Source organism: Macaca thibetana, chromosome 11, assembly GCF_024542745.1.
Source record: "Macaca thibetana thibetana isolate TM-01 chromosome 11, ASM2454274v1, whole genome shotgun sequence".
NCBI lineage: Eukaryota > Metazoa > Chordata > Mammalia > Primates > Cercopithecidae > Macaca > Macaca thibetana.
Window position 1 is genome coordinate 68,434,977 of NC_065588.1, and position 9,112 is coordinate 68,444,088.

The window sequence follows — 9,112 nt, forward strand, 5'->3', positions numbered from 1 at the left end:
AGTAAAAAAAACCACATAAAACAAAACAAAATCCAAAAAACATATGCTACATACCATCCACAGCCTTTTAGATCAATTTATAGTACTTGCTTTGCACAAGTTTTGCAGCACATTTAATTGGGAATGTGGATGAGATTTTTTTTCTATTAACAACATGAAAATAACAATGACAACTTTAATTAGGAGAATACATGCTTTAATTGATTTGTTATTTTCATGGGAATTTCTGTATCTTGTACCCTAACAAAAGAAATCTTGCAATGCTGTCAAAGCGTATATGGGTTTTGGGATTTTTAAAAATTTGGTTTAGATGGCCCTGAGAAATGTTTCTTTATTTTCTGTCTCTCTCCTCTTTTAAGTAAAATTGTTGGTTCATGGGAAAGAGCTATTCTCTAGAGTTAAAGCAGCTGGTGTATCAATATCCATATTTTTAAGCTGAAATAGCATAGTGAGATCATTGTGGATAGAAAAGAAGGAAATAAATCAGCTTGTGAGATATTATCATTCACTTTACATCGTGAAAAACAAACACAGCTGTCATAGCCTAACATTCACCACAGATAAATTGAAAATGTATATCATTATTTAATGTATTAAAAAAGAGAGTTTCTGTGACTAAAGGATGTACAGTATTTTGCTAATGTTTTCTTAAAGCAAAGTAAATTGGCTACTAGGTGGTAAAATTGCAGGGAGCTTATCAGAGTGCTGGATCTGAGACTCAATGTATAAGAAAAAATCATAATCATTTAGGAGCAAATCCTATATTAGGGTTTATTAATCTCTAGAATAAAGTATAACATTGTGTGGCATTTACAAAATATAATAAAATATTGAAGTACATTTTTGTTTCCTCTGCACCTGTCATCTCTTTTGAGAAAAGGACTTGGTTTCTTTTGAAGAGTACCTCTCCCTCTTTCTCTCCTATACCTGTGGGAAGGGTTATTGCCATTTTGTAAACCTGCATTTCTGACCTTAGTGACTGCTCTGGGGGACGAGGGAGTCCTGTAACCAAACTGAGCCAATCACAGGATTTTAACCTGTCTTCTCACAGTGGATGTGATTCCAGTGGAGGCTATGAGAGTCAGTCCTTCCCCAGTAGTTTTATTTTTTTTTAAACTACAGCTAGAAACTGGGAGTTCCACAGTCAGTCTGCAATAGGAGAGAATGATGCTCAAATATAGCAAGAAGCAGAGAAGACAGAAATAAGAATCCTGTTTATGTTTGAATTTTTGAGTCTAGGCCCTAAAATCCTGGAAGCTTTTTTGTGTCTAGACTCTAAAATCCTGGAAGCTGCTGTACAAAGGTTTGGTTCTTTGGCATTTTTTTTCAGTTCTGTGAGAATCCACAGTATCCTTCCAATAAACATTCCCCACCCCCTTTTATTTTTGGTCCAGGAAGTTCAAGTTAAATTTGTATCACTTTCAACCAAAGGAATCCTGGCATATCTATATATTCAATATAATTGTGTAATTGTGTATGTTTATGAAAATGTTTATTTATCTCAGGAAAATACTTAAATTAAAACTCCAGCACTTTTAAAGGCCAAGTTGATGAATTTTAATTAGATAATAAGGCATTTTGGATTATGTGTCTTCAAGGAATGTTTTGTAGAATATTTATTTGTCCTCAAAATCCCTGAAGACTAATTTTTATTTTACTTCATTTTGATAGCTGGTGATAAACAAGTCTCTAGGCACTTATTTGTGTATATTCATGCAGCAATATTCATTGAGAACTGCTTTATGCTAGGTGCTGTTCTAGGTGATACAGTATTCAAGATAAAACAGGCATGATGTCTGTCTTCATGGAGCTTACATTGTAGTAGTAGAAGGCAGACAGTAAAACATAATAAATAAAAAAGTAACAGTATATCAGGAGGCGAAAAGGGCCGTGGAGAAAAAAAAAATCACAAAGCAGGGAAGGTAGGTAGAGAGACTAGGGTAGGGGTTACAATTTTAAATCCGATGGACAGAGGGTCCTCAGTGAGTGGGTGAGATTGAACAGACTTGAAAGAGATGAAGCAATGAACGGTGAGTACGGTGGCTATATAATTTATTATCTCAATTGAGACACTTTGAAGATTGCGCCTGTTATGCTGGGACAGTGGCACAGGTGGGGACTGATATAGTTTGGCTCTGTGTCCCCACCCAAATATGATCTCCAATTATAATCCCCATCTGTTGAGGGAGGGACCTGGTGGGAAGCGATTGGATCATGGGGGCAGTTTCCCCCATGCTACTGTTCTTGCAATGGTGAGGGCGTTCTCATGAGATCTGATGGTTTAAAAGTGACAGTTTCCATTGTGTGCACTCTCTCTCTTGCCACCTTGTAAAGAAGGTGCCTACTTCCTCTTTGCCTATGGCCATGATTGTAAGTTTCCTGAGGCCTCCCTAGCCATGCGGAACTGTGAGTTAATTAAACCTTCTTCGTTTATAAATTTCCCAGTCTCAGGTAGTAAGTTTATAGCAGTGCAAAAACAGATTAATTCAGGGACTCTCAGGCAAACCAGGATCTAGGGACACCCTACCTATGTGGGATCTGGAAAAGAGCCTTCCATGTAGCACAAAGAGCTAATGCAAAGGCCTTGAGGCAGGAGTGTGCCTGGCTGGTACAAAGTCCAGCAAGACCACTGTGGTTAAGGCCAATGAGCAAAAGAGAGGGAAGAAGAAAAAGAAGGAGGCCAGGCCAGGCATTTCATTAGTGGCCCTGAAGACCATGGTAAGGACTTTGACAAAGAGAGGGAAGAAGAAAAAGAAGGAGGCCAGGCCAGGCATTTCATTAGTGGCCCTGAATACCATGGTAAGGACTTTGACAAAGAGAGGGAAGAAGAAAAAGAAAGAGGCCAGGCCAGGCATTTCATCAGTGGCCCTGAAGGCCATGGTAAGGACTTTGACATTGACTTTGAATGAAATGGAGAGTCACTGGAAGGATTTATCCAAGGGTTGATATGACTTGACTTGTGAGTAGGGATTTCCTTTAGAAACCATTGTAATACATTAGGTGAGAAAAGATGATAAGTGTTACTGGGTGTGGATGGTAGCAAAAGCAGTGGTCAGAAGTGGTCAGATCCTTGACATATACATATAAACTTTTTTTTTGTAAATTATACTTTAAGTTCTGGGGTACATGTGCAGAATGTGCAGTTTTGTTACATTAGGTATACGCGTGCCTTGCTGTTTTGCTCCACCCATCAACCGGTCACCTACATTAGGTATTTCTCCTAATGCTATCCTTCCCCTAGTCCTGCACTCACCTGACAGGCCCTGTGTGTGATGTTCCTCTCCCTATGTCCATGTGTTCTCCCTGTTCAACTCCCACTTATGAGTGAGAACATGAGGTGTCTGGTTTTCTGTTCTTGTGATAGTTTACTGAGAATGATGGTTTCCACCTTCATCCATCTCCCTGCAGAGGACATGAACTCATCTTTTTTTATGGCTGCACAGTATTCCATGGTGTATATGTGCCACATTTTCTTTATCAAGTCTGTCATTGATGGGCATTTGGGTTGGTTCCAACTCTTTGCTATTGTGAATAATGCCACAATAAATATATGTGTGCATGTGTCTTTATAGTAGAATGATTTATAATGCTTTGGGTATATACCCAGTAATGTGATTGCTGGGTCAAATGGTATTTCTCGTTCTAGATCCTTGAGGAATTGCCACACTGTCTTCCACAATGGTTGAACTAATTTACACTTCCACTAACAGTGTAAAAGCATTCCTATTTCTCCACATTCTCTCCAGCATCTGTTGTTTCCTGACCTTTTTAATGATTGCTATTCTAACTGGCGAGAGATGGTATCTCATTGTGATTTTGATTTGCATTTCTCTAATGACCAGTGATGATGAGCATTTCTTCATGTGTTTGTTGGCTGCATAAATGTCTTCTTTTGAGAAGAGTCTGTTCATATCCTTTGCCCAGTTTTTGATGGGGTTCTTTTTTTTTTCTTGTAAATTTGCTTAAGTTCTTTATAGATTCTGGATATCAGCCCTTTGTCAGATGGACAGATTGCAAAAACTTTCTCCCATTCCGTAGATTGCCTGTTCACTCTGATGATAGTTTCTTTTGCTGTGCTGAAGCTGTTTAGTTTAATTAGATCCCGTTTTTCAATTTTGGCTTGTGTTGCCATAGCTTTTGGTGTTTTAGACATGAAGTCTTTGCCCATGCCTATGTCCTGAATGGTATTGTCCAGGTTTTCTTCTAGGATTCTTATGGTTTTAGGTCTTAGATCCTTGATAGATTTTAAAGGTAAAACCAATGGCATTTGCTGATGGATTTCAATGTGGACTGTGAGAAAGAGAGAGAGGAGTCAAGAATGGTTTTAAGATGTTTTGCCTGAGCAATGGAAGGATGCAATTTCTATTTCCTATGATGTTAGAGATCATCAATGGAGCAGGTTTTAGGGGAACTATTAGGATATATTGAGACATATCAATAGACATGAGATGTCTATAAAATAGTCAAAATAGTTCTCCTACATAAAATTGAGATACTATCATAAGAGACAAAAGTTTTGAATAGATCGAGTCTGAGGACACAGCATCCATTACTTGTAGCAATGGATTACTTGTAGTACCTTGATAAAAGAAAATGTACCTTGTCATGACTTATTTTCAGTGAGCTTAAGCTAGAATTTTAATGGTGCTTCTTTTCTAAGTTCTCCAAATCTGTTCTTTCAACAATTAGGCATAGAATTTTCCTGTAGTTTTACTGGAACTACTTTTGCATGTCTTCTGTTCTCCAAAAGTTCTTGCAGTGCTCTGGAGTGTATTTAATTGTTAACTTTTAAATAAAAATCTATGTGTTCTTTTAACACCCCCTCATTTTGAGCTTCTGTTTTCTTAAAGTATCTTTCACCCTTTTTCATTTTTAAATCACTTATTCAGTTTCATTTTTAAAGTAATATGTGTGAATTGTAGAATATTTGGGAAATACATATGCACAGCAAGATTAAAATCCTACACCAAAAATAAAAACTGCTAACATTTCTGTGTATGTCCTTCTCACATTATATATATATATATATATATGTGTGTGTGTGTGTGTGTGTGTATATATATATATTTGAATATATATGTAAATCAAATGACATTATATTGTACGTTCTGTTTTTGTAACTCACCATTTTTACTTATGTGAGGTCATCTTGACAGATAACATGGAGGCATAATAAGATCAGATAGTTCCAACCTCTCTTTGTCATCTGTTAACCTTATACCATCTGCCCTTAGCAGAGGACTTTTTGCTTCCTTTTTTTCTCCAATTAATTTTAAAAAAATAAACAAGTTTATCTGGGCATTATTTTTTCACACATCTCGATTCAATCTAGAAATTTACCCATTGTCCCAATTTCTAACAGCCGCAAGCCACTCTCTTACCTTCATTTGTCCATTATGTGTGCCTATAATGATCACTGGTGGTGGTGTATTATTCATTCCTCTCTTCCTTCTGCCCAAAAGGACTCCTGTTTGTTTTAATTATCCCTAATCCAACCCTGCACCCCACTCCCAATACATGCAGCCATGTGTCTAATTAATTCCACTTAAAACAATTAACATACAAGGACTTTTTTGGTGTGCAATACCACACATTTTAATAAGTGTAGATTAATGTCACCACCACTACAATCAAGATACAGAACAGTTCTGTCACCTCAAAACACATCATTGTGCTATCCCTTTGTAGTCACATACTCCCCTTTATCCCTAACTCCTGGGGACTACTGATCTAGTTTTTATCGCTATCATTTTATCTTTTTGTGGGGGTCATGTAAATGGAATCTACAGTGTATAACCTTTTGAGATTGGCTTCTTTCACTACACATAATGCCTTTGAAATATATCCAAGTTGTTGTGTGCATTAATACTTTATTATTGCAGAGTAGTATTTTATTATAAATATGTACCACAGTTTGTTTATCCATTTGTTATTTATTCATTTACATATTGAAAGACATTTCGGTTGCATCTAATTTGGGGAATCAGGAATAGAGCTGTAGTAAACGTTTGTGAGTTTTTGTATGAACATTTTCCTAGGGCAAACACTCAGGAGTAGGATTAATGGCCATATAGTAAGTGTATATTTAACTTCATAAGAAGCTGCCAAACAGTCTTCCAGAGTGGCTGAGTCAGTTTTTGTTGCCATCAGCAATTTACAAGAGTACCTGCTGCTCTGCATGTTCACCTGCTTATGGTATCATCATCAGTCTTTACATTAGTTTTTTTTTTTTTTTAACGTAGTCATTATCATAGGTATGTACTGGTCTCTTGTCATGGTTTTAATTTCCATTACCCCAGTGGCTAATGATGTTGAACTATTTGATGCACTTAGTTGATTTACATATGTCCATTGTGATGAAGTTCAAGTCTTTTGCCCATTTTTAATTGAGTTATTTTATTATTGAGTTATAACAGTTCTTTATATGTTCTGGATACAAATTCTTTGTCAGATATATATTTTAAATAGACTTTCACCAATGTATACATTATTTCATCATTATATTTCAATGTCTTTCATAGAACAATTTTTTAAAAAAGATAATGTTCATCAATTTTTAAATAGATTATCTGTATGGTGTCATATCTAAGACAACTTTGCATAATCTTGGGTCATGAAGAATTTCTTTGAATTTGGTTATCAAAGTTGGCTTTTTGAGCTCCTTCTTCTCCACTGTCTCCCCAGAAATTGATAGTTCCCTGCATTCCCTTTTTGTGGTTGGAAAGCTGGGGCTTTATTTACCCTGCTCTGCCACATTTCCAACTCCACAGTCAAGCTTCAAGAGGCTAGAGAGAGAAAAAATTAGTGGGGATTCTTGCTACCCTCTTGGGGCCACAGCTCCTCTGCTCAGAGAAGAAATTTATGCCAGAAATATCTTAGGGTACAGTATTCTTTTTTCTATATTTTGTACAAGTCTTCTGTTTTGGGTGCTGTAGGCTCCTGCTGCCATGACTGTTGCTGCCAGTAGACTCTCCTGCTTCTTGAGCGGGAAGTAGTGGGCTGCTTCTTGAGATCTCTCCACCCACATCAGTGTTCACATCTGGCTTTTGGGTTGCCTTGAGATCAGGCAGTGAAAAACTGGAAGGCAAAAAATGATAACTCACTGCTGGTCAGAGGTGATTTGAATCCCATTTCCTTTCCCAATCTGCCTGGTACTATTCACTTTTAAGAGTCCTCAAGTAGATATTTGCATTTTGTCCTATGTGTTTTGTCCTGGTTTTACTACTGCATTCAATGGGAAAGACAGGTCGGAGAACGGCTACTTCATCTTACCTAACCAAAATTATAACTCTCCATGTCCACTTCTTGATGGTGATTGGCTAAGAAATGGCATTTAACTCAACTCCAGCTAATGAGATATGAAAGAAATCCTATTGGGAGCAGTCTTTGCAAAGTTTTATCACTACTGGGAGAGACACACAAAAAGAGATGCTCTCTTTCTTCTACTTCTGAATGCTGTTATATCAAGATGTGACGTCTGGGACTACTGCTGCCATTGTGTTACCGGCCTTGGGATAAAGGCAACACCCAGATGGCAGAATAAAAACATGAAAAGAACCTGGTCTTTGATGACATGATTGAGTCTGCCCTACTTCAGGACTTCCTGCGATGAATGCTACTGGCTTTCCCCTTTAAGCTTTTTTGAGGTTTGGGGTTTGAAGCTTTTACTTGCTGCCAAAAGTATCTTAAAGTACAGTATTCTTTTTACTACATTTTATACATGTTTCTTGTTTTTACATCTGAACTTCAGAGAGTCCCTTCTATTGTCATCTATTTTCTTTAAATCTGTGCTGTCCAGTTGCAGGCGGTTCTTGAATACTTAAAATGTGGCTATTCTGAATTGAAAAGTACTGCAAAGTGCAAAATATATACCAGATGTTGAAGAGTTCATTTTAAAAAAGAAGGCAAAATATTTTAAAATAATTTTTATATTTATTACATGTTGAAATAACAATATTTTGAAAATATTGGTTTAATAATTATGCCATTAGAATAAATTTCATTTGTTTCCTCTAACTTTTTGAAATGTGACTACAAGTAAATTTAGAGTTACATATGTGGCTCACATTATATTTCTATGTAACAGCACTGCTTTTGAGAACTCCGCCTTTTCTGGTTCATTGGAATATTTTATATTTGCATCATGAGACTGTTTTAAAACTTTTTCAACCATCTTGATTTATCTTCACTTTTAAAGGCTTCATGGCTAATTTTTCCTTTGAAATTATTGAGTTCTCTTTTCCATGTACTAAGTTGTTCTCAAATATGACAGACCTGAAGCCTGGAATTATTGTAAAACATATTCTTAGACTTATCCTCTGAGAACCTGATTAATTAGGTCGTACAGCCCAGGCTTCTGTATTTTTAACACTCGCCCACAGACCAGGTGTGTAGGATATGTATAACATATAGTCCTACTGCGCCTTCCCTCAAATATCTCTGTTCGTTTAGACTACATCATAGTTTTCCATCATCTCACATCATTTACTAAGCCTGGTATTCAGTATGAGGCTCTATTTATCACCCTATGCTATTGGATATATGTTATTATCCATTGTTTGCACATTGGTGTATAGATTTTGGAGACTATGATGTTACTGACCCCCTACCTAGTGACTTTCTCATTTTGCCTATTGGATCTTCACCATCACTTTATGTTACTCTGACATATTTCATAACAGCAGCCTTCAACTTGAGGCACACATAGGAGCAAATGAGCTTTTCCAAAGGATATTATGTTAGAGTTGGGTATTGTAAGTTATGCATTTAACAACACTGTTTGTATGTTCAGCTCCTAATAATGGCCTAACCATTCTTTTGGCTATTAATTTCCACTGGCCCCTCATTGTAGATAAAAATAATAATCATCCATGGCTACATTAACTAATTAAACAAAAAGAGCACCATCATTTCAATAAGAGACAAATTCCCAGTAAAATTTTACTTTTGTGTTTGCTAATTATACTTTTAGATATATTTATGATTTGATTAATAATTTTAGCTATAATTCAATCCAGAAGAAGCACTGCCATAATGTTCCCATAAAATTTTTAAAAATTAAAAATTAAGTTTATATACATATTTTATTGAAGATAATATGATAGGTTGATCA

The 9,112-nt window shown here is 36.3% G+C and overlaps 1 long non-coding RNA gene across 1 annotated transcript in view; it reads right to left on the reverse strand.

Annotated features, from left to right (window-relative positions):
• Nucleotides 1-4,196: 4,196 nt before the first annotated feature.
• LOC126931260 (uncharacterized) overlaps nucleotides 4,197-9,112 on the reverse strand; it is a 38,087-nt gene continuing 33,171 nt past the window's right edge. Inside the window, exon 5 of the long non-coding RNA XR_007717810.1 lies at nucleotides 4,197-7,077. This is a non-coding gene — a long non-coding RNA (uncharacterized LOC126931260). The remainder of the gene's footprint in view (nucleotides 7,078-9,112) is intronic.